Source organism: Periplaneta americana, chromosome 12 (assembly GCF_040183065.1).
Source record: "Periplaneta americana isolate PAMFEO1 chromosome 12, P.americana_PAMFEO1_priV1, whole genome shotgun sequence".
Classification (NCBI taxonomy): domain Eukaryota; kingdom Metazoa; phylum Arthropoda; class Insecta; order Blattodea; family Blattidae; genus Periplaneta; species Periplaneta americana.
In genome coordinates, this window is record NC_091128.1 from 2743195 (window position 1) to 2770977 (window position 27783).

Sequence of the window (27783 nt, forward strand, 5' to 3'; positions counted from 1 at the left end):
CTGGTAAATCTACAGAATTACATTTTGGAAGTTAAAGAATAGAACTTTATGCTGTGTAATAATAATAATATTAATAATAATAATAATAATAATAATAATAATAATAATAATAATATAAGGAATAATGTCTAATCACGCCAACTTTCTTGAGAGAAATTAAAACAATTGCATGGTGCATGCATGCTTCGTCACTGTTCAAGATGTCGAACTGTCCTGAACTTACTTTGACTAGTATGTTATCAGTGCATATAATTCATTATTTACTTCATAGCTTTAGGCCTGTTTCTTCCTTCAAGAGAGGTTTAAGCGTGTATCCTATTTGAACAGAATTCAATTTCCATGTGGCCAGAAGGTGCCAGTATGATATGAGTTTGAAATCTAGTAATATTTTGGTGTATCTCTCTGTTGACATTTTTAAAATATGTGTGTACCAGTCTTGTTTCTGTTTGTTAATATACACTCAAGTAAATGGAAAATACGCAATTCTGTTTGTTTTGTATATATAAAAGCGTTATAGGCCTATTCTATCACCTACTTAGCTTTTTCCTTTCTTTGTGTTTGTTGCAGCACACACAAGTCAGCATAGGTATAACATTCTCATTTGTGCTTTTCAAAATGTGTTTATATATTCTTTATATGTTCCACATATTCTTTGATGTATAATTAATTCCATATTAACATCTTGTTTGAGGTTCTGTAATATATTAAAAACCAGATGATGAACATTTGATGCATGCTGTGTAATGTTATTTTCTATCTTCAGGTACGGTCACATGTCACTACTTTTGCTGTGCAACTTGTGTACTGCAGCTGCAAAAGCTGCGTGTCGTGTTCACACATAAGCCAAAAGTAGCGCGCTGCATGCTACTTTTCGTGCTGCGCAACCCGAGTGCAGCAAAAGTTGCAACTGGAGGTTGCGAGTCTGTTCACACACAAGGCGCTACTTTTGCAGCCGCAGTCATGCTGCAGGTTTCCATCTCCATGTTGACTTCTCAATATACATTTTGTGGTTATGTTCGCATTATTAATAAACTCATGCGAAAGCTTATTTATCTATTATTTGCTTTTCTGTCGTATCTAGTATTCAGACATTGGCATTATTTTTACTATAAAGCTTTTAAAAACACCTATATACTTAAATGATAACCAACATATTCACATAATCAATGTTGGCAACCCTCCTGTTTGAAACTACACTACAGAAAATTTTAAAAATGAATTATATCGTCAGCAAAATGCTCAGACTGTGTTGTGCATTTAATAACTGTTACAAGTAATTTATTTTCATCACATATAACATTAAAATACATCCAAACAATAAAAGTGGGTGGCAACACTGGTCGCAACCGCAGGAAAAGTTTCAACAAAACCGATATCAAAAATGCTGCGGCAGCAACCCTGAGAACCGTGTTCACACGTCGCTACTTCTAAGCTGCGCAGCATGGAAAAGTAGCGAGCAGCAGGTTCGGCAGCTGCTACTTTTTGGGTTGCACCGTTGTTCACACGTCGCAGTACGAGAGTTGCGCAGTTTTTTGTACTGCATCGCTGCAAAAGTAGCGTCGTGTGACCGTACCTTTACATGGAGTTTTGCTTCCTTAAAATGTCATCGTTTTCATTTTTTCATCTATATTCGTAAAGGTCTAATTTCTTTCATTCTACAATGCACAATTTCTCTTGCTAATGGTGGAATACTGTTTAATTCTCATATTGATAAAATGTTCATGTAATATAAATTAGTGCTTGGCAGTTGTAATTTTCACAAAAGATTAAATGTAAACCTAAGAACAGTTAAACTTACTGCTAGAGTGTTGTCTGGCGTGACTCTTTGGATACAATAGATAGTTACGTGTTTAAATTTTGTATAATGCGGAAAATAATTCCCCCCCCCCCCCTGCTTTGAACAAGTTGATGTTATGTATTTTAGAAGTTTAACATTAATACAGTCGTAGCCTACAGACTAGCAGGCGGAATGTACATTACATACAAACATTGAATCTGTGTTGCAGAGAAGAGTACCAGCAGCTTGTCTTCCAGGGACTGGGGCATCAGAAGGGCGAGATCAAGCTGTTGTCACCAGCCATATTGAAACCAGCTCCTCTTTGGTCTGGGAAACAAATAATTTCTACAATAATTATAAACAATGTGCCTAAGGGGCAGCACACACTGACTCTCACTTCCTCATCAAAAGTCTCGGACCAGGTACGTATACTATCCATTGTAAGTGCTCAGTGCACCATCATGTTCTAGTGGTTACTGTACTTGCCCCTGGTTCCCAGGTTTGCCTTTTATTGCTTCTGTCACTCCATTGGCCACATCAGATTACACTCTCGTATTGCCTTGGCAATTCTTTTTCTTCAGCTGATGCAAGGTCTTTGTCTTTCCTGCATCCTTGCTGTGACCGTGACAAGATCTGCATTCTGGCATCCTTTGATACTACTGCAGTGCTTTACCTCCCAATCATTCAGCTACTGATACTTTTTGGTTCATTTTTTCTCTCATTACATAATTTCAAATTCATTGTAATGCAGAAACTAGGCAACTCCTTTGCAATCCATCCATTTCCATCGGATATAGTTTTTGTTTGTCTCTGATGCTCACTTTAACACTTATTATAAAATATGTTGTTCTTTTCTAATGCCAGGCGTTTGACAATAAAGTCATTTGACCTCTTGCACTCCAATATTTTTCAAAGATATTATCATGACCAGCCACTGAAGAACAGATTTTGAGGTGTTCCGAATCCATTTCTTGGTTTGAATTGCACAATGGGCAGTTAGGGGACTGATATATTCCAATTCTATGCAAGTATTTGGCCAAACAATCATGGCCTGTTGCCAATCTAAATGCAGCTACAGACGATTTTCGTGGTAAATCGGGAATCAACTGTGGATTATGATGCAGAGAGTTCCATTTTTTCCCTTGAGATTTGTTATCAAATTTTGTTTGTTGAAGTCTAAGTATGTAGATTTAATAAATCTCTTCACAGAGTAATATGTAGATTTAGTAACAGGTCTGTAAGTAGCAATGCTGCCCTTCTTTGCAAAAGCATCCGCATTCTCGTTTCCCAGGATTCCACAATGGGATGGTATCCATTGGAATACAATTCTTTTATTGAGTGATAATAATTGAGAGAGCATTTTAGTTATTTCTGCTGTTTGAGATGAAGGTGTGTGTTTAGAGACGATTGATAGAATAGCTGACAATATAACTGCATTCTTAAATTTATTGATGTGGCATAGAAGATTCCTGAGACTTTCACTGATTGCAATGATTTCACCATCAAAACTTGTTGTTCCATATCCAAGAGAGCTATAAAGTGAGAAGAGACAGCACGTAACACCTGCACCTGCAACTTGTTCCCTGGAGATCAAGGATCCGTCGGTGTATAAATGTAGCCAGTTTTGTGGAGGGTACCTAATATTAATTGTCTCTAAAGACAATTGTTTCATTAATTTAGTGTTTATTTTATTTTTATTTTTTTTATTTATTTATTTAACCTGGTAGAGGTAAGGCCATCAGGCCTTCTCTTCCCCTCTACCAGGGGATTACAACTACAATATAAAGAATACTTCTGATTTCAGTATTTCTTGTGTTAAATTTAGATTATATTCTATATTTAATAGAGTTAAAGTGTTTGGTTTAATTTCTAAGATTTCTTTTAAATTCGGGATATTGATTTTCTGTTTTAATTCTTGAACCATGGATATGAAACTTTTTTGAATTTTCAATCTACAGAGAGGACTCTATGAATGCCAATTGTTTCCTGGTAATCTGATAAGTTTTTCATATTGAATCAGTAGTTTTTCTTCTATTGTCATTTTGATGCTGTTAATGTTAGTGAGGAATCTCATGGAATCTATTTGAGTTGTTTTGATTCCACCAGTAATGAGTCTGAGAGCTTGGTTTTGAACATATTCTATGTCGTTTAAGAAAGGTGAAGTAATTAAAATTTCTCTGCAGTATGTCAGCACTGGCTGTATAAACATTTTGTATGTAGTGTTCAAAGTGTTCCAAGAGCATCCCCATTCCTTTCCTGCTAGTCTTTTTAGAAGGAAGAATCTTTTACGGGCTTTTTCAGAAATGTATTTCAAATGGTTGCACCTATGTTAACTTACTATCGAAAAAATAAAATATAAAACTTTCTTAAAACTTGAAACTTTAATAATATATCTCATTGACAGATGGTACCGTTTGGACACTGGTGTCATGTCTGAGACTTTAGCTCGTCTTGCTTTGTAGTGTTCATTGTCGTTTGTGGTTCGTATGATGGTGGGGGTTGTTTGTATTTATTAGATCAAATAATGTGTGTTTGTTGAATTGTAATTGCGTATTAAGTATTTGTTGTAATGTGCTATTGTGTGTTTGTAGATTTCATATTGTTTTAATATTGTATTCCAATGGATACCATCCCATTGTGGAATCCTGGGAAACGAGAATGTGGATGCATTAGCAAAGAAGGGCAGCACTGCTACTTACAGACCTGTTACTAAATCTATGTATTACTCTGTGAAGAGATTTATTAAATCTACATACTTAGACTTCAACAAACAAAATTTGATAACTCAATCCCAAGGGAAAAAATGGAACTCTCTGCATCAAAATCCACAGTTAATTCCCGATTTACCACGAAAATCGTTTGTAGCTGCATTTAGATTGGCAACAGGCCATGATTGTTTGGCCAAACACCTGCATAGAATTGGAATATATCAGTCCCCTAACTGCCCATTGTGCAACTCAAACCAAGAAATAGATTCGGAACACCTCAAAATCTGTGCTTCATTGGCTGACCATGATAATATCTTTGAAAAATATTGGAGTGCAAGAGGTCAAATGACTTTATTGTCACACGCCTGGCATTAGAAAACAACAGTAACAACAACAACATATTGTTTTAATATGCTTAATTAATATGCTGCACAATACTAACACACAAAATTGCAGCTTCATTCAAAAAACTAAAATACAAGATAGCATATAATTTAAAGATAAATAGGAAGATGTTTAGTGTGGAATTCTGTTTGGAAAATTTTAACCATGCAGAGATAGGGACAAATGTTGATGAAATGAAAGAAAGAGACCTGAAAGAGGAGATAAGGAGCATTGCAGTAAAATATACGAAGGGAGAACTATTTGGAAAATTAGAAGATGGAGAGGTCATCACACAGGAAAGAATAGCAAGCAATGGAATGAAACAGTCCGTGAATTACAGCGACCAGGAAGAGAGGCCAGCGACCAGCACAGCTGCAGCGGCAAGCAAGGATGACGTCAATAAGCGATTGAGGAAGAAAGAAGAACTTGCACTAAAATAATGATGTGGCACCAGGTAGACAATAAGGGGATAATCGAATGGCAGTAGGAAAAGGAAACAACTGATTTGTGATTAGAAGAAGAAATGGCCTAGGCAGAAAACCAGATATCTACACTGTAGTCAACAATAGTTACTAAAAATACAGGGCAAGAGCTCCATATTAAGGCACAGTCACACGTCACTACTTTTGCTGTGCAACTTTTGTACTGCAGCTGCAAAAGTTGCGTGTCGTATTCACACGTAACCCAGAAGTAGTGCGCTGCACGCTACTTTTCATGCTGTGCAATCCGAATACTGCAAAAGTTGCAACTGAAGGTTGCGAGTCTGTTCACACACAAGGCGCTACTTTTTCAGCCGCAGTCATGCTGCAGCTTTGCATATCCATGTTGACTTTTCAATATACATTTTGTGAGTATGTTCACATTAGAGTTTTGGATTATGAAACTCATGCGATAGCTTACTTATCTATTATTTGCTTTTCTGTCCTAACTAGTATTCAGAAATTAGCATTATTTTTACTATAAAGCTATTAAAAAACGCCTATATACTTAAATGAGAACCAACATATTCACGTAATCAATATTGGCAACCCTCTTGTTTGAAACTATGCTATGAAAAATAAGAAAAAAATTAATTATATCATCAGCAAATATACTCTGACTGTGTTGTGCATTTAATAACTGTTACAAATAATTTATTTTCATCACATCTAACATTAAAATATATCCAAACAATAGAAGTATCATTGGCACATTTGGGTGGCAACACTGGTCGCAACTGCTGCAAAAGTTTCAACAAAACCGATATCAAAAATGCGTGGCTGTAACCCTGAGAACCCTGTTCACACGTCGCTACTTTTAAGCTATGTACAGCATGAAAAAGTAACGAGCAGTAGGTTTGGCAGCCACTACTCTTCGGGTTGCACCGTTGTTCACACATCGCAGTATGAGAATTGCGCAGTTTTTTGTACTGTACCTCTACAAAAGTAGCGACGTGTGACTGTACCTTCAGACACATTCTTGTTATGACGATGATCAGTGTTAAGGCCTGCAGTGCTATAAGCGATACCTCTTTGACAGAATCAGGTTACATCTGTGGAGCCAACCCTTGACAAATGAATAACTAGGAAAAATAGGTGAAAATGAAAACAAAAACTGCCAACCTGCTCTAATTCAGCCTGCCTACACTTAATGCGCGAATTAGACTTTTTAAATGTAAATCTATTCTTAATTTGTCATCTTGATGTTAGGAAGTGGCAAATAAGATGGCAAGGAGACGAAAATAATGTAGAAAACGGTAAAAACCCACATTAAAGGTTGGATTAAGAGTTGAACTAGGCTTACTTGTGGACCAACCTGAAGTCTGGGGTCACGAGGGAACACAGCTCGGTGTAGATCGAGCTGCACAGGTTGTTGTGTGCCCAATTGAAAGATTTACCACAAATTTTAGAACCTGCCATGTGGCTGTGATATCAATGAGGGAGATTATGAAGAATGTGCCGTACAAACTGCGCGCATTTTTGTAGAGAAGTACCCCTGGTATTACATGCCAGCATCATTGCACAAGGTGCTTGTACATGCATCAGCGGCCATTTCTGCTGCCCTTCTTCCAATTGATCAGATGATAAATGAAGCTCAAGACGCAACAAACAAAAATATAAAATCATACAAAGAACATCACTTCAGAAAAATTTCCAGAACTGCTACAAATCAGAATATGTTTCGAAGGCTTCTGCTAACATCCGACCCCTTATGTCTTCTATCAGACATTTTCCAAGGAAAATTATGGGATCACTCTCTGCTGATGTCGTTAATCTTATGAATGCACCAGAATCTCCTAGAATAGCAACAGAACTTCCATCTTCAGAGGAGGAGGACGATGAGGAAGAAGAAAATGCAGAAGCGGAGAAAACTGATCTATTCAAATAGCAAGGAATGTTTAAGCCACCCAAAAGCAGTCTCTGTATGTTAATGGATTGCAACATGCAATATGAAAATAATGTATACTAATATATAGATAATAATATGAAATTAATAAAATGTGGTACTAGCCTATAATTTACAGGACTTGTAGTCTAGTATGAAATGGTTTATATTGGTTATAAAACATGCAATACTCTTCACTTCTTTCTAAAAAATCGTTTTGAAGTGATTTTTGTAAATAATTTTGCCTCTCTGATTTTTGCCGGTTTTTTCGTCTTTTTGGATCACTGAGCAATGGTTTCCTATTTAATTCTGCTTTTCGGTGTTAGGACTTGGGGACACAGATTCTTGTAACTGTTTTCCAGGCATGTCTTGATTTTCCAAATCCCACAGTATGTTCTGTCTTGTAACATAATTTTCCTGAAGGCTTTGTTTTTACCATTCCTTAGTAATTAATACACTTCCTGCAACAGCCCAGATCAGCTCCACATTTTGAGTTACAGGTTCATTGTTACGTTTCTGTTGCCTCTAGAATTTTCCATGTCATCCAATTAGATTTCTTTTACTTCTCACTCCCTGCTCCAGAGGCTTCTTATCAGCTTCGTGAATTCATGATTTTAAATTTTCATACATTGTAGCAGCAGGCCAGTCTTCATTACATTGATCTTCTGTTCTAATTGTTGATACTGCCATCCTGCAGGAGGTTCGGCATGTGCTCTGCTGCATGTACATAGATGCTTACCAATGAAATACCTAAGGGAAGAATAGACTATGGGCTATACTTGATGTCAGTAGAAATATCTCTTTTCTTGAACACGAAGAAAGGGCCAATGTTGAATGATCCTATCATAGATCTCTTCTTACAGAAAAATCGTCGAATCGAACTTCAATACAAGTAGTCTATAATGTCACAGTAACTAAATAAAATTATAGTAATATCGTACTTAGGGGTTAAATAGTATTGATTAATGTCCACCAGTAATACCATGTAATAATATTCACACCACGCCACCGATATATGTACAATATTTAAATCTAAAGTGTAAAATAATTGAAGTAGTTTTATATTATAGACTAGCCGTACCCGTGCGCTCCACTGCACCTGTTAGAAATAAATATAAAGTAATTACATAATTAAAATAGGAAGTTTGATCCAGGGAACAACTTTTACAACAGCGCAATAATCTGCTTCGCTCATTACCCAATTTTTTTTACATTGCATTTATTTCATATATATTTTACGTATTTTAACACGATTCAATTGAGCATAGTTGAAATTTGAATTATAAAATAATGGATTGCTAAGCTAACGTACTATTACTGCATACTAAATCAATACACTCTCGTTGTTCGTTAATTCTCTGAGATTAAAATGAGTATACATAAATATTATTTTAAGAAATACAGAAAATGAATGTACAAAATAGCCTATCAAATTTTCTGTGCATAAGAAGCTATTTTAATCTTACCTGTCCTCGATTTACTCAGACGTTACTGTAACAACATTATAGCATTATGTCCATCTAGAGAAACTACACTTTCCAATGATGAAATAATAATTAATTATAGCTACAAATCGGTTAATTTAGCTTCTGATATTACTTCATACAAACACAGAAACATTCTCTGTAGGCTATGTTTAACTGCTTTCGATTGTTGATGTCCAAGCACCTGTTTCGATTGCTGTTGTCCAAGGCCCCTTATAGACGAAGTCATTTGTTCTTAATTCATTGCACCGTCTTAGATGGCGTTATTTTAATTTTAAAACTCATTTATCTCATTAAATATCAGTCCTATCAAAATTTTGTAAAGAATAAAACTTATCGGAAATCATTTTTAAAGAAACTTTTGTTATGTAACATTTTTCACAAAAATCAATAAAAAGCGAGAAATTTCGATTTATTTAATTCAGGCCCCCTTATAACCCCCCTTTTAAATAAGGTATTTTGAATGCCATATAGCCTAAAATCTAAGTTACAACGAACTTAATTTATATTCCAATTTTCATATAAATCGGTTCAGCCATTATCGCGCGAAAAGGTAACAAACATACAGACAGACATACAAACAAAAATTTCAAAAATGCGATTTTCGGTTTCAGGGTGGTTAATTATATATGTTAGGACCAATTATTTTTGGAAAATCGAAAATTACCAGAAAAATTTCTGCTACAGATTTATTATTAGTATAGATATACATGAAAGAAATATACTAGGGCATTCAATAAGTAATGGCAACAACACTGTAAATCAGCACTCCTAGCAGTGAGCATCGGAATTTTTAGTGCATAATGGAGGAGCGATTGTTATATAAATGTGAAATATTAAAAGTCTTTAAGTAACCATATTTTGTGAATACAGGGACTGTTTCTGATTTGTATTAAGTAATATCGTCCTAAAATGTTCAATAAGATATGAACAAAGATGTATCATAAAAATATAAGTTGCAAGAGGGAAAAATGCAACTCAGCGCTTTATGGCATTACAAGAAGCTTGTGGGAGAGTAGTCCAACCACACTGCACTATTGCAAGTTGGGTGGAAGTGAGGCATTCGCGTTCAATCAACAGTTGACATCCGAAGAGCTTTAGATCGATCAGTGAGAGAGAGCTCCACAAAATGATGCTGCAGATGAAATCCATTGTCTTTCAAAGATTTGGCAACATGGCAGGGGACCAGGGGCGATTTCCAGGGCATGCTATGCTTGCTGCGCAAGCCCAATATTTTCGTAGAATGTGTATTTCTCAAAATGGGATTACTTACATTAAAATTTATTTTGATTTTTGGAATACTGTATAGGCGTAATGCCATCTGCAGGTTGCACACCGCAAGTATCGCAATGCTTGCTCGTTTCTCGGAGCTACAGGAAAGACGTGGAAATAGCGAGAATATGATGCACGCGCAAGTGCCTTCCTCCTTGGTCCGTCCTAGGCTCACATGCTTCTGTTGTGTGTTGTTTGAAGCTCTGGTCCGAGAGCTACACCAACGACTATTTAACGTTACACAGAGCAGTATTGACAGCGGGAATGTGCTGTGCAGTGTAATTGTATGAGCGGAATGTAATTGTGTTAGCTGCTGCATGTATTATTAATTCTTAAACATTAATTTGAAGTATTGCAATGAGTTCGGAATTGTGTGTTATTGAAACATTATTATTAAATCCATTTTCCCGAAGGACTATTCAAGAGAAGACAGACATTATAGAGAATATGTGCGCTCGTTCAGTGCAGATCAATACAACAATGTGCATTGGTTGGCAGGGTCGAAAAAACTAAATAAACTGTTTTGTTGGCCATGTTTGTTATATCATATCGAACTTCTACATCTGATAAGCGAATATGATCCATGACTCATAATGATTTCATAATTATAAAATAAATTATTAATGTGGGTCTGATTATTTTTATTAATTATGAATTATTATATCCTCCGATCTTCCTGTGTGAATAAAAGAGCAAGCCTAACTTTCATGACTAGCATTCGCCCCTGCAGGGGACTGTATTTGAAGTGTGTAATGTCAAAAAAACCTAAATAAATGTGGTGTTGCCATTACTTTTCGAATCCCCTGGTTTGTTTTGTATGTCAAATTACCTTACCAGTTCCGCATGCTGAGGTCTCTTGTACAGTCTGTGAAGTCTGTACTTACGGTTTCCTTCATAGCGTCTTTGTTATGAAAACGATTTTGATAGGCAATACTTCTCTCATGGTTGATTGGTTTATATATGATTGACTTTTCTTTCAATTGAGGATCTCGAAGTAGTATGTTCGAGAGAATCGTTATACAGCAAGATTATGAATTCATATGTTCCCATTTTCTAGTAGAGTGCTCTCCAATGCGACATGTTATCTGTTACCAAGAGTTTAAATGTAGTACCAGCGAGTCTGGGCAAAGAAATTCGCCTTTATTCATCTGCTATAATTATACTCTCCATCTTGCCTATAAATCCACTAAACTCAGTCGTAATCAAATCTATATAGTTTGGAGCCAATGGTACGGTAACTAGTAAACCACTGATTACATATTTCTCTTATATGAATTTCATATTCTCGTGATTATGTTTTGAAATCCGCGTTTTTTTTCGGAGATCTTGATCTCAATTTTTTTATTCTAGTATATGAGAAAATGGTAAGTTCTGTCATTTCAGTTTTGTAACAATAAGAAGTTTTCATAATCTTGGTCTAGCAATAATTAAATTAATTGTAATTATAGCGAATGTAATGTATAAACTATGATCAATTCAATAGTCTATAATTAATTAGATCACTGTAGGTAATCGATTGATGATTGATTGATGCACCCTTGATGCAACTGGCAAACTGCCTATTAAAAACAGTAAAATCGATGTTTACACAAAGTAAAACTCATACCGTACTTAATATCAGTGCAGAGCAAAAACAAAATAATCTGTAAAAAATTAAGGTGTGCAAAGTATGCAGGGACCCAAATTATGCGAGCAGATATAACTTCCTGCTGATGTAATTTTGAAACGTAAACCATGTTTAATAAATTATTTAAATGTTTATATTGTACGAACAGTAATTTTAAGTAATAAAATACAGAAGTAAAAAAAAAATAAATAGTTTGTATACGAGTTTTTAAGATGTTATTGTTTAGTCAGCTGCCCAAAGACAGGTTTGAACCTCACAAGTGACACCAATAAAGCATCACTCATGAGGTAACTAAGCCAGGAGATAATGGGGTAGGGTGGTCAGTTCTTTTTCCCTTCCATTGTATACATCGCTGACTAGATACATATTACACTAATCAGACTTCAGATGCATATAATTGTTCTTTCTCTGACACATACTGTATCATCACATGAGATGTGCTGCCTGATAATAGAAGTACATATCAGCTAGGACCTAAATCAGAGGGTGTTTTTTAAGATATTAGAAACAAATTGCTTAATATATGAGTAATTATTTTTCCCCCATTAAAGATTATCTTTGTACTTTCATTTCACGATAGGCATGGGCAGTGAAGAGACCTCGATCGTGGAGAGCTGGAGGAACCCCATTTACTGATCCGAAAACAATGTCAGAAGCAGAGGTCATAATTCGAGATGGTGAGCTTTTATGTGGGGTTCTGGACAAAGCTCATTATGGTGCCACTCCGTACAGTTTGATTCACTGCATGTTCGAGGTAAGCCAAATTATCAGAATGTGTAAGTCTTACAACATTTTTCCAACTCCAATCTGAGGCTAAAATGAGTAAACTTGTAACGAACCCGAGCTGTTAGCTTATTGCTCTGGACAGGCATTCAATCGAGTGCTGTGAAGGACTGAACACTTGTCTGATATTTTATTAATAGGGCTGAATATTGTTTCTCATTTCGATTTCGGGAACTGGATACAACATTATTTGAAGTCTGTTGCATTACAGATTGAGTGTCCACTGTTTTATACACTGACCGGCAAAAAAAGTGGATCACTTTGTAAAAACTGATTCATCGTCAATAAACCACCAATTTAGAGAGAGTGTTATTAAATTGAATATGTTTTATGAGTAAGGAAAGATGCATTCAACATTTTTGGAGATGAATATGATGATAAGATGTCTCGGTATGAGCCACTTTCTACCAGACTGGTGCTTCATGGTTTTACAACACAGACCAGCAATAAAACATTGATGCAGTAACCCCTATTGATGAATTATCAATGTGTGTTAGGCACATTTTCTGTCATAAGTCAATATTTTTCTTTAGTTACTGTTTCGAATTTGATAAGTTAAGATGCCTCTTATTCGAAAAGACTTTGCTAGATCTGTTGCTTTGGTTGTGGGTAGATGAATCATTCGTTTTGAAGCTAATGCCATCGGTGTGTCTTTCAACGTGCCCTGTGGCGATTCTGTGAACTGGGTACTTACCATAGACGACTGGAATCAGGCTGCAGTAGGTTTACGTCCACCAGGGATAACAGTTACTGATTCTCTGTATCTTGCGACATCTCCGCACGACTGTGGTCTAGGCCAGAAATCATCGTCATTGTGATTGAGAATAATGTTAGACAAAGACTCCGGGAAGCCAATTTGACCTCAAGAAGAGCTATGTTAGAAATTTATTTTTTTCAGTCGTTGACTTTACTACTTTATATATTTTGTTAGGTGTTAACCTTTACATAAGTTGTGTGATGTATGAATGTTTTCGTTGAGCATTTCAACATCATCAGATACAAACTGTCATTTTACAATATCAATACTCTCAGTATTATCTACACAATCTACACATACAATACATGTTTACTATCATATGGGGATAAAACCTATTAAAAATTATATGAATTAGTTTTATAATGAATAATTTCAAGGGAAAAATTGTTCCGGGGCCAGGTATCGATCCCGGGACCTCTGGTTGAATGTAGCAGCGCTCTGCCAACTGAGCTACCCTGGAACTCCACCCGACATCGTCTCAACTTTTCCCTTTATATCCACACAGCTCGCGTGGGCTGACGAAACGCCAGAGCCCCACATCGAGTGCACACAAACTCTGTGTGAGCTCCTCGCTGTGTGACATCAGGATACTAACTCTGGACTGGGCAGCACTCAGTGAACACTTAAATCCTATTATAACACTTGTGGGATAAGCTCGACCAACACCCTGAACGAAATGTAGGCAGCATTGTTGGAGAAGTGGGCTTTCAACCATCAGGAAATGTGGTCAGCATCGCATTATGAATGGAGAACGTCATCACCACTAGAGCTTGTAACACACAAGGTGCGCGCACAGTGGCATAACCATATGTTATAATGTGAGCCATTGCCTCTAACTTAATGAAATGCATTATTTGAAATTTTGCATAAATTAACCAAGAAATGGATTCGGAACACCTCAAAATCTGTGCTTCATTGGCTAGTCATGATAATATCTTTGAAAAATATTGGAGTGCAAGAGGTCAAATGACTTTATTGTCAAATGCCTGGCATTAGAAAACAACATATTTACTTCAATTTACAATATGTCTTTTTCAGGATGTAGTAAAAATAAAGCATGAGCTATAAAATTATAGTTCTTAAAAAAATTAAGTGATCCATTTTTTTGGCCGCTCAGTGTAGATAGAATTGTGCTGTGTTATTTTGAATTATGAGCCTTGCTCCGATTTTTCATATCATTGGCAGAATGATGTTTTTATATGCTAGGAATATTACTTTTTTTTTCTCGAAAGAGGGCCTGCAGACAAGCACCGCAGCCTTGGGCTTATTGTGCAACTTCCTTATGTTGGAATGATAGTTGAATCCATTAAGGATCGCTTTTCAAACGTGTGATTCACTGCATGATTCATCATATCAATTCATCCACAGCATCCAGTCCTGACTGGAGACTGATCCTCCGCCTTCCTGTGATGTTATCCTGCGGTCTCCTCAGATCGATGGCATCTGTTTCGCAATTCATGTGCTTGAATCTGCTGCATCCTTAACCAGAGGAACATGTAGCAGTCGATTCCACAACTTACCAAGGTGCGTGCTACACTACCCCAGTTGCCCACAGTCTGCTTACAAGTCCCTGTAGCTTCACTGGATATGTGCAGCTCCTGCAGACAGATGCCTCCTATAGGCAGATCCTGGACCACATCCGCCATGTCCTCCTTGTCGACCTGTAAATTATTAAGATGATTAGTGAAATGATACTAATGAAGGCGAAATGAGTCCGAGGTTCAACGTCGAAAGTTACCCAGCAGTTCGGCTTCGAGTGATTGAGGAAAAACCTCGGAAAAAAATCCGAACCAGGTAACTTGTCCCAACCAGAATTTGAACCCAGGCCCGCTCGTTTCATTGCCAAGAAGGCTAACTGTTACTCCACAGGAATATTATTTATGTATTTTTTTCTTGTCTGAGTAAGTGCAGTACCCAGTCTACAACACAGCACTATACTGGAGAATTACCACGGTCGCTTTGAACCGTGCCGTTACGTTTACCACCAAATTTAAGTAAATACACAATGTCACCAACATAAGAACATGACGTTGGTGTGTGGCTTAGTTGGCGGGAGAAATTTTTTTTCTCTCTCTCTGCCTCCTTCGTTCTGAACATTACTGAGAGATAGCACCAGTGTTAGCTACAAAGTGTGTTTGCGCAAATATATTGCAAGTAGATTACGTGACTTATTACGTGTCTTAGATGAGAGTCTCGAGACAAAACAGTTTTGTGCTATATTTCTTTTTTTCTCTCTCTCTGTCTACCTCCTTCGTTCTGAACATTATTGAGAGATAGCACCACTGTTAGCGATAATGTGTATTTGCGTAAATATTGCGAGTAAATTATGACGAGTGTCTTAGATGAGAGGCTCGGGACAAACAGTTTTTCTGCAGCGCATGCGCGGACCTCTCATGCAGTGGGAGCGTGATCCTTACTTGAATTTATTTTTACGTGTACATTGCAGATTAAATGATTGAGATCCCTTCTTGCTCCGGTTACAGACCTTGCATTTACGAAGGTTAGGTTAGGTTAGCTTTGGTTAGGTTAGCTTTGGTTAGGTTAGCTTTGGTTAGGTTAGCTTTGGTTAGGTTAGCTTAGGTTAGCTTAGCTTTGGTTAGGTTAGCTTAGGTTAGCTTAGCTTATCTTAGGTTAGGTTAAGTTAGCTTTGGTTAGGTTAGCTTTGGTTAGGTTAGGCTAGCTTTGCTTGATTTCATTCGTCCATGTAGTAGTTAAAATTATATAATATGACAGATTTTGATTCGTAATATTGATAAGAAATAATAGGCCTATAACGAAAGTGGTGGATAATTTCATGTTCCCTAAAATTTTTTTTCGTAAAAGGCTAGGTAGTTTTCTATAGGCCAGAAATAAAACAGGAACGCCGTCATAATTACATACTTTACGCTATGGCTAACATTAACCGGAAATTTACTTTCCGTCATTTTAATGGTATTCCGTGAAATACACCTTTTTTCCTGTTAATTTCCTTGTGATAACCTAGTTTTTGATCTTATTACATCTTCATTTTCCTTTAATGAATTCAAAAAACCGCCATTGTACTACATAAAACCTTGAACTTGACTAATGGAGTGAATTATTTAAGAATATAGTCGCGAATTTGACTACCACCATTTCGATTATATTTTTTTTGATACGGCTCGGTACGGCCCGGTGACTAGTGGCCAGCGAGTAGCGTCGACTATCGATATTGGTCTGCCGTGGGTATTATCCAGTTGTTCCCAACACAGTATTTGTACAGCATTGAAAATTGTTTTTGGCATTGGCCTCCACTGTTCATGCATAGAAAAGAGTCTGTAAGTTGATTCAATATAAACGGTATAAATTACCTGTGCATTTACCAGCAAGTGGAGTAATAACCACGCGAATGTTGTCTTCCAGCCACTAGCCTGAATTTTACATGTAAATATGGCTGAAAAGTGTTTCAAGTTTGAAGTTACCAGATTTAGCAAGCAGAATGATAAAATCAGAGTGACAATTAGTGGCGAATTTACAATTCTGTTACCTGTAGGATCCCAAAAATATCCTGCCCATTTTTCCTTAACATTTGCCCCTCCACTTTCATCCTCGATAAAAGTTGAAATAAAAAATTTCTCCACTGTGTTGGCAGGGTTATGCCAGCACACAGAATATGTCGCCCATTATCTGGAAAGAAATTACAATTGAGGCATCAGAAGCAAAGGGGTATAAGTGCACTTACGTTATTTTCTAGAAATGTGATTAAAAGTTACTAAGCTTTCGTAAATTCTGTGAACTTTAATTGCTCTCCGCCAATTATTAAATCTTCCCTTAAATAAATATAACAAGACAGTAATTCTTTCAGATTCTAAAGCTGCAATTCAGGGAATATGTTCAAATGCTACAAAGAAGTCAACAAAAATAAGAGAATGCTACAAAATGTTAACACAACTCCAAAAAGTTAATAAGATTGTCCATCTCCAATGGATTCCAGCACACTGTGGAGTCATGGGGAATGAAACCGCAGACACACTTGCCAAGAAAGGCACGACAATAAAACAAAAGTCTAAATTTAATTTCTCATATTCCTCAATAAAACGCTTGATCACTACAAAATTTTCTCATTCATACCTACAAGAAATAGAATCAAATGCTAAAGACAAAAAATGGATTACACTACTTTCCAACCCAGATATAATCCCCCAGAGACCAAGGAAAACAGCAGTTGCAGCCTTCAGACTATTGACAAATCATGACTGTCTAGCAAGTCATCTCTACAGAATAGGTATCTCAGCTTCACCCATATGTGTCCTGTGTAACGATCCAGCAGAAATGAATGAAGACCACTTGAAGACCTGTGAAGCATTAAGATCAGAAGACACTACAGTTCAAAAGTATTGGAAAGCACGACTGCTAATGGCTTCATTGCCAAATGCAAGGCACTAGACAACAACAACAACAATTTTAAATGTTAATGTGCAATGTGGATAAAAGACATCCCTTTACCACTGAAATTTTAAATGCTTTAGTTTACCCTGGAGGCACGTAAATCATTTTTTTAAAATGTCACTTACACCTCTTTGCGTCTATTCGCCTCAGTTGTGTTGGTTTGAATGTTTTATTTTCGTGTCGGTTTTCTAATGGAAGATATGATAACAGAAGTAATTAATGTAAAGCAGCAACATATTTTCGCTTCACTCTCCCTTTTGTATGTTGTGCAATACAAGAAGAAGATTCTATACCTCAGAAATATTGGAGTGCAAGAGGACTAAGGGCTTCATTGCCAAACATCTATGCATTTGAATGACAATATATTTTCACTTCATATAAGGAAACATTCTGAAATTAGTTCTAGTTCACAACAAATTTTTCACTGTAGTTCTCTCAAAGTGTATCGCACATGTCTATTATCACTTTAATATTGCAGAACTCGCAATTACAAATCAAACCAGCGGTTGCACACATCTGTAGCTGCCCTCAGTGTTGAGATAGACTGTGTGGCACTTAATTTTACACACAACTTCGGTGCTCTCATGCTCGTAACAAGGGAAGATGGCAACATTGGTTGTGATCACACAAGTTACATTGCTGCGTGGCCTAACTACTAATAACGTTAGCATTTGGCTGTGGCACATAATCTTGTTAGAGGAAGCATTTTAAATTCTGTCATTTTTTGTTTCGCCATGGATACTGGAACAGGTTCCCATACCCATTGCGGGGAAAGACATATTCTGTGTCAAACCCTATGAGTTCTGTATGACAATATACAGCTTTCTAACATCTTCTGCTGAGCAAACTGATCATTGAATTTGGACAAGGTCATTTTCTCCAAAATGTTGTCCTCTATGGAGATGATAGCTAGTGAGTTGAGGTAGTTCTGAGTTATGTTTGTGCGCAAATCATTTTTTTATCTTCTCAGCCGTGAGAAGGTGTGCTCTGCTGAGCACTTGGCGCAGTGGAGAGCTGAAAGATGTAAACATGCCGCAGTCTGATCTCTCCCACATGTGACCTAATGTGAGTGTTCAACTATCCACTGTCCCAAGTGTACAAAAGAACAGCTGCCACTATCATTTATAAACACAGTTATCTGCAAATTACAGTTACCTTAAAATTATCTGAAAATTCCCACATCTACATTTTATTTTTGTAGATAATTGAATAACTACACGCTGTTCATATAGTGCTACAAATGAATAATAGGTGTTATTTGCACTGAAAATTGTCGAAAAACACGTTTCCGTAGTCGACTATTGGAAAGTCTTCTTGTAGTCTAGATATCACGTTAATTCAACATATATTAAGAAACGAATAATAGTGGCCTTCCAACTTAAGATGTAGATTTGTTATTTAAAAATTTGCTGCCCCTGAAAATTTTTCACCATAGCAGCTGCTCTCTATCTATACACAAATTTATAATATCATCGCAGGTTAGTGATTTTTATGGGTAAGACATTTTATGTTGAAAAGAAGTAAGTACGTGTGTGTTTGCAACAAATTTCAAGATGATCAAATGAAACTGAATGATGGTCCAGAGCAACAGAGGGGCAGGCCAGGACAAGTGTGCTATTGTCGAAGGTTTGATAAGGGACGTTTGAAGAATTGAAGTCCGTGAAATTGAAGCGACGATGAACATTCCAAAGAGCATTCTTCATGAAATAATCTCAGGCTTAAATTTATGTAAAGTATCCGCGTGCTGGGTTCTGAAATTGCTGACTGAGGAACAAAAAGCAAAAGAAAGGTTGCATCACTGCAAAATCTCTACCATTTCTACTGAGAGGAAGAGAATCCTTTTTTGGAAAGCAGCGTTATGGGAGATGAAACATGGGTTTAGAGTTCGCTTCAGTGATGTAAGAAATTTGAAGTTCAGTCATCTGAAAAAAAAAAAAAAAAAAGTAATAACTGTGATTACTTTAGGATTTTCAAGGCCTTCAGTGGTGACACACTGTGACACTCTCAACATATTGATTGAATAAGCCAGGGTTACATGCTCGTGAGAGATTTCTGCATGGTGGTGCACTACCTCACATCAAACCAGGCAAAAGCGTCCACCTCGTAGTCCTGATCTGGCACCATCGGATTTTCACCTCTTTGGTCCATTCAAGAACTTCTTATCCAGAAAATTATTTAAGGGTTAAAACACATTGAAAACTGGACTTTTGCATTATTTAATTTTCCTTGGACAGGAAAACCCTGTGAAGGAATGTTTAAACTTGTTTCAATGTTAATGGTGACTGTGTGGAATGTTTGTTTTATTTCCCCTCTCCCCACCCCAGATTTTGTGAAATATGTTGATATGAGTCGGATCTGTGCCTTGAACTCTTCTATTCCTTCGTACCTGTCGTCTCGCTTCACTTACCTTTCTTCCCACCACAATCTGAACACACGCTCTCGCCATGAAACAATACTAACAATACCATCCCATCGAACCTCCTCATACTCATCCTCTTTCACAATAGCCCTGCCAAGACTCTGGAATTCGTTACCTGCTAGCATCAGGGACTGTCGAAATAAAATTGAATTCAAACGCAAACTTACTAGGCACTTGGTCAGTAATTGAGACTCGTTCAGACATGGTTTCTTGTAAATAGTTCTCTTAATCTATCACAAAATATTTCAATATCCGGTAATTTCATCACTATAGAATTTTGTTATTGTAGGTTTAATTTGTAATTTAGTAAATACAAAAATATTCTTTGTTCTTAACTTCTATGATAAAATGTCTAGCTTTCATTAATCAGGTATTCTTGTCGTACTTTAATTTTTATTGTAATTGTAATTGTAAATTTAATATTAATTGTAATCTTATTGTTCATGTTATAGTTGTAATCCCCTGGTAGAGGGGCAGAGAAGGCCTGACGGCCTTATCTCTACCAGGTTAAATAAATAAATACTACTAATACTACTACTACTACATATCGAACCACCCTCGTATAATTACAACAAAAGCATGCAATTCAAATTGTTGTATCATATAATTAATTTTCAAATTGTGCAATAATAATATGAAAATAGTGACTGAATTCGTTTTACAGATCAGAAGGAAGGGCGAAAACTATCAGTTAATTACCTAGTAACGGTATTGAATACATCCAAGTAAGTTAATGGTGCCATGCTAATAAAAACTATGCTGTGAGGAGATTCGAAGATACACAGCAAGCTTAGGTGTATAATGCTACTTCACAACTTTTTGAATGGTGAAAAATGACTGTTCTTGCTTTATATTTGACTAATCATTTTTGTTAATAGAAACTTGTTTATATTTCATTGTGTTTTCCAGCTGTATGGTGGAACATATTCTGGTGCATTGTTGAATTCGTTTGCAAAGCTTTTCAATGCTTTTCTAAAAATTGAAGGTTTCTCACTTGGTGTTGAAGATATTCTTGTTGTGGATGCTGCAGAAAAGTGGAGGTCCAATATCATTAGAGATGCTAGAAATGTAAGTTTTACTTTACTTTGTGACAGTATTCCTTTCAACTAAAAGTGGAAAATGATGCAGAAACAAGGGTCAGATTTCATCAGTAGAGCTATAAATTAACTTTTTTTTATATAATGTAAATATGAAAAATTTTGCAAATATAACAGTTAAAATAGTAAATATAAAATTTGACATAGCTTTTTAAAGATGTTTTCTTGCATCCTCTTGTTTCATCTTTCTTATATTTTAGGATTTTTAGAATTTGTACAAAGTCGTCTCCATAAATGAATGTTAAAATCCTTCACTCTTACATTTGATACTATAGTATAAAAGATTTTTTTTCAAAGATTGTATAATCTTTTTATATATAAATAATTTTTATTTAATGAACTTATGTCTCACAATTTTCAGATAGGTGACACTGCTGTGAAAACTGCACTTAACCTTCCAGAAACGACATCACGAGAAGAGATGAATCAGAAAATGGATGAAGTGTATCAGGACAAAGCCATAGGAAGAGCAATTATTGATGGCTCATATAAGAATTTGCTTGATGACTACACAAATAAAATAAACAGGTATGTTTCAGTGAGATATTTCTGAAACACTGTAGCTTCCGTTTATTAATAGTGTGACTTTTAATTCAAACAATAATGTAACTTTTATTCACAACAATAATGACTTTCTATAACTGAATTTAAACACTCCCGTCAACAATGGGTATTTCACTCCACACAGCACACACAGTATTCGTTATTGCACTCCACAGACGACAGTGACAATTCACTTGGATTATTGAGAACAACAATGTACTGCTAATCTCAACTAATGTTCACAAAGCACTATTTACAACACAAAACTGTCAGTTCTCAGTTCACAGTTCATTACCTTAGCTAGTTCTTCTAGCTCATTCACTCAAGTTCACAGTATATCGAACCCAAGACTTCCAGAGACAGTCCACTGCACTCGAACTCAAGACTTCTGGATACGCCGCACTCCCTGGTCACTGTCACAGTTGCGGTCCTCCTCAAGTTGAACCCAGGTCTCGAAGGCTGGCTTCCTTGACTTCACTGCTGCCTCACAAGTCTGACTCGCTGTTCTAAACTGAACTGGCTCTCTTCGAAGGCTGCTTGCTTTTTATTAGTTAAATCACACTTCGCGAACCTTCGACCCTGGAAGTTTCTGTTTCTGGGCGATTCTCGGTCTCCCCATCACTCAGACTCCAGACTTCCTTTACGTCCGTCGCAGTCGGTTTTCTCCCCCTCTCCCTTCACCATGTGCCGCGCCGCCTCCTCGCGCCCCCTCCCTTCTGCCGGATGCACACGAAGTTCCCCGAAGCGACCAGGAACGACTAGAATATTCGGCCTGCCGTCACAATAGATTTGAAGGCTTGTGTGTACACATTACCACCATCACTATTGCTGTCATTATAGTTGCCACTGACATAAACACCAGTGACTGTGTGCATAACAAATTAACAAATATGGTTAGGTGAAAAAAAATTCGTAACAGTATCTGAAGAACAAATAAGCAAACACGAGGTAAATGGAAAAGGGATGGAACAAGTTATTCTCAGGTACAGCTGGAGGCAGACGTGTTGAGTAATAGGACTCGAAGAACAAGTCTGAGCGAGAGGTGCTGGAGTATCTGGATATCTTAGAGGAACAAGTACAGTGAAAATCTGATGGGAGAGTATGGCTTGAAACATGAAGGCCATTGTAACATCGTTGTGCTTTTGTCCCATCAAATTGGCTGTAATAAATATGCTGAAAATACTGTAAATAGTAAATGTTTTTAATGAGTGAAGGCCAAATTCGCATATAATTAAATTTTAATAATCTGTAATACAGCCATTTTCATTGTATTTTTTTGTCACAGAGGAGTGTCTGATGGCTTGCATCTCAGCCTGAGTGTTATTGTGCTTACCTCCTTTGATAGGGATGATTGTTTAAGGCCCGGTTTTGTAAATATGGTTAATATAAAGATTATGTTAAACCTAACCGTGAGTTTAACTCTACGTGCTGTATTACAGAGTCTCGGTTAAGTTAAACCATAGTGGAATACAATTGGTATTGCTGCTAGAAAAGAAAAGAAGACGATCGCAATTGCTTAATTATATTATTGATTTAAAATAGCTGATGCTCGTGGAGAATCTTCATTAAGAAATATCTTCGTTCTTCGATATCAGAGAGAGTATCATAATAAAACCTAAAGAAGACCAATACCGTGTACTACAGTATGCTTGTCAAGCAAGTGAATAGTAAATTGAAATCAATATTTTGGTGTTTAGTATAGCTCTCAGTTGCAATACAGCAAAATTAGCAGAACAAGGTTTTTAGCAATAAAATCAGAATGCTCATTCCAAGTCAATAGGTTATCCATAATTATGCCAAGAAATTTAGTACTGTGTTGGCTTCGGGTCGATATATCCCCCAACTGACATGGAAAATTTATATTCATGGGTCTATTAACAAATTTTAAACATACAGTCTTATTAATATTAACAATTAATTTGTTATAATCACACCACGTTTTGAACTGAGATATAGCCAACTTTACTTATCAAATCATTACAAGACTCCGAATAAACAGTAATAGAAGTATCGTCTGCGTATAATAAAACTTTACCTTCCTTTATATAATTAGTCAAATCATTTACGTAAAGTAAAAATATAAGAGGTCCAAGTACAGAACCCTGAGGGACTCCCATATTTATATAAAACTCATTAGAAAGAATACCATTAATATTTACACATATTTTTCAATCAGACAAGTATGATTTTAAAAATGCTAAAAATGTACCTCTAAAACCTAAGGCTTTTAATTTTATACATATATAATTAAAGTCCAAATTATCAAATGCCTTAGCTACATGTTTACCTTCATCAAGGTTTTCATAAATATAGTTATTAAATTCGTAAAGAGCAGTTTCTGTTGATTCACCAGGGAGAAAACCATGTAGATCAGGAGTAATTAAATTAAATTTTAATAAAAATTGTAACATTCTATTATATATTAACTGTTCAAATATTTTAGAAATCGTGCTTAACAATGATATAGGTCTATAGTTTCTTACATCAGTAGAATCACCTTTCTTATGAACTGGTTTAACAAGAGCAGTTTTTAATAATGATGGAAAAACTCCATTATTAATGCAGTGATTAAATACGAAGGCTAGAGGAGATGCAATAATGTCACTGATCACTCTTAATAGTTTCAAGGAAATATCGTCAATACCAGTGCTATTAGTATTTTTTAACGATTGAATTGTTTTAACAATCTCATTAGCATCAGTATCATAGAAAACAAAACTATTATTAATTCCTAAAGATTTGTGCATAACGTAGATTTGCTTGGACCAAAATATTCATTCAGTGCATCCTCCACATTGGTTGAAAAATACAATCAAAATGCATTGGCAACATCAGTCTTATTTGATACCCTGTCATTATTATGTACAATAGTAATACATTCTACAGGCTTCTTTCTGTTTAATTTACTATTTACCAGTTTCCAAATTTGTTTTGGTTTGTTAGAAGAATTACAAATAAGTTGATCAAAGTATTTACTTTTTTCACTAAAGATTAATTTCTTGTAAGCCTTCTTTTTGTTTCTATATAATTGAAGTAAATCAAGATTGTTATGGAAATTGTTTGTTAACAAAAGTATATTCCTAATTTCATCATTCAATTTTAAAACCTCAGGAGTAATCCAATGGTTATACTTTTTGGTATTTGTTTTTTGTATAAGTTTCAGTCAACATAGGTAAATTTATATCAATAGCACCAGTAATCATATTCATTAATTTAGTAAACAAGTTGTCTGCATTAATATTCAATTCATACATCGTATCAAAATCTAAAGCATCAACAGTAGACCTTAGACCAGTTAAACCATCATTTGTTATTTTCCTAAAACTTTTCACTTCCGATTCTACAGGAATCATTTGACTAGCTAGATTGATATTATAAATTAAAGCCAGATGGTCACCGAGATTAGGTTGAACAACTTGTGTAGTGCAAGAGCTATCAAAAGCATTAGTAATTATATAATCAATCTTAGATGATGACATATGACCGTTCTTATTTACAAAAATTCGAGTAGGTTCTGAAGATGTACATCTTAATTCAAAACATTGCAATAAATCATCTAATAATTGTTTATATATCTTATTGTCTAAGGAACTATAAATTAGGCACCTAAAGGAGATAAATGCTGTCCCTGGCAGGGATAAATTATTGTCATTTCAGCAACAGACACCAAATTCTCCCAGAAGAGACAGTCCCTGGCATCCTCCCTATCAATTTGCACCATGGTCTTCTGTGCCATCAGGAAACAGAGATGGATATGTACCATATAGACATCTGTAACACTCATAGACTCAAAATATTGAAAAGCACAAGTTTATTGCGAAGTCAAGAGAATTAGATGCATACATTATTACAAATAATAGTGATTAGAAAAAGTTAAAACTTCATTAATTGCCTAATACACTTTTGGAATAATCATGGAAATAAATTGTTTTGATATTTTAGAGATGGTTCATAAATAAGGTTTGCATTCATACATGTTTGAATGTACTGTATTATGAATGCCTTTGTATTCATAGGAAAAACTAACAGGTGATGAATCATCTCGAACATTACGCATAATGATTGCAGTATCATCAGATGAATGATTCCCATTACTTCACACATTATATTCTGCGTAACATTACTCATGACTGTACGCAGTCAGACTTACATACTGAATACAAAGTATAAAATTCCACTCAAATGAGATTTTTACAACCATTATAAGACTTCACTACATAGTGACTATTGTCATATCTGTGAATGGTCCATCACCTTTCAGTAGTTCCAGGTTGACCAAAGGTGCAGCAGATGTAGTGCTTTTATTTTCACACAGATGGCATCTATCTGAGGGAGCTGCATAAGTCCCAGGGGAATGGAGAGGCTTTCATAACAGACTGTTGGATGTGAGTGATGTGCAACTGAATCGATAGATGGCACCAAATGGTGAATCACGATACCTACAGTAACATGATCTTTAGGTCAATATATAGGATGCAGCAGGGAGGCAGTACCACAGTCTAGTATATACAGTCTCGAAGCTCGATACGTAGGGAACGTCCATCCATAGATAGTTGCTAACCAGTAGGATCGCTACTATCGCCTTATTACAGACAATGCGAAATAGTACTGGCACAGTCTATTGTTCCTAGTAACCTCAACAACTCAAGCTTCGTGACTGTATATACTGGACTGTGGTAGTACCATTATTTGCATACAGATAACATCTAGCAAAGGAAACTACTGAAGTCACAAAGGGACAGAAGTTTCTGATTCCATCAGAGTGGGTGTTGTAGCTAAATTGATGGCTCCAAACAGTGAATCGCGATACTCACAGCAATGGAGTCTGAGGACTTCAATAATGAGTGGCACAATATGCCTCAGGTTGAGGTGCAGACCTTCGTGCCCTTCTCAGAAAAGGGGGAAAAGATGCTAGGAAGGAAAAGGGAATAAAGATGACCAAAGAGAATATATTAGAATGCTTTGGATATTATCAATATGTACATTATGTACATAAGTTGAAAAGAAAAGCAGGCTTATGCCTATATCGAAGAAGGAGATGTGGGCAAGGATTACAGTTTAGACTGCCATCCTACCAATTCATCATTTTATCATGACCTTTCCAGCAACACATAAAGGGACTACATATTATCATTACAGCAGAATCCCTCATATCCAGCACCAGGCTAGTTCCGGATGCAAGATTTTGCTGGATAATTGAATAAATACCAATATGTACGTATTTCATTGTGCCAGATGTTGAAACTGGAGCCATGTGAAGCTTATTTCTCTGTCACTTGCTCATAACTGAATAAACATAGAAACTGTATGGAATTTCCTTATTAAAACACATGACACAACACAAATAATGCACTAATTTTAGGTTTGAATATGAAAGTTCGTGCGAACTTCCTAATGTGGCAACACTGATGGCCTGAACATAATTAATAAACATAAAAGCTGTGTGGATTTTCTTTATAACACATCACACAACACAAATAATATACTAATTTCAGGTTCGAATATTTACTGAAAACAAAAGTTCGTGTGAACTTCCTAATGTGGCAACACTGACAGCCCAAACATAATTAAATAAACATAAAAACTGTGTAGATGTTCTTTATTAAAACACATCACACAACACATATAATAAACAAATTTTAGGTTCGAATATTCACTAAAAACGAAAGTTTGTGCGAACTTCCTAATGTGGCAAAACTGACAGTTCAGACTGTAGTTATGTGGCAGATTTGAACTTTTTTTGTCCTGCCAAAAGTGCCATTATTTTGGTATTGCTGGATATTTGGGTGCCGGTTACGAGGTATTTTACAGTATCTGTCATATAGATGCCTGGTAATGTGTATAGCTTTATTCCATTTTTATAACTTCTTCCATTGGGCTTGTATTTTAAAATTTGTTTTGAAATTGTGCTGACATATACGTATTCTGTGATTGACCATTATAGTTGATATGTTAATTACATACAAATTGTGTAATGCAACGTTAATTTGTCTAAAATGTCTTCATGTCTTGCCTGATACAAGATACTTTAACATAGTACAGAATAAGAAACGGCAGAAAAATCATCATATACAGCAATGGCGTCCATTCAGGGTAGGCTATGTATGCTGCACCTAACCTGGCTTTTTTAATATTAACAATAAATTGTATTTAAAGATATT

At 36.0% G+C, this 27783-nt stretch overlaps 1 pseudogene; it reads left to right on the forward strand.

Moving 5' to 3' along the window:
* The window catches only part of LOC138710119 (DNA-directed RNA polymerase I subunit RPA1-like), a 152905-nt pseudogene that overhangs the window by 60799 nt on the left and 64323 nt on the right, over positions 1-27783 (forward strand).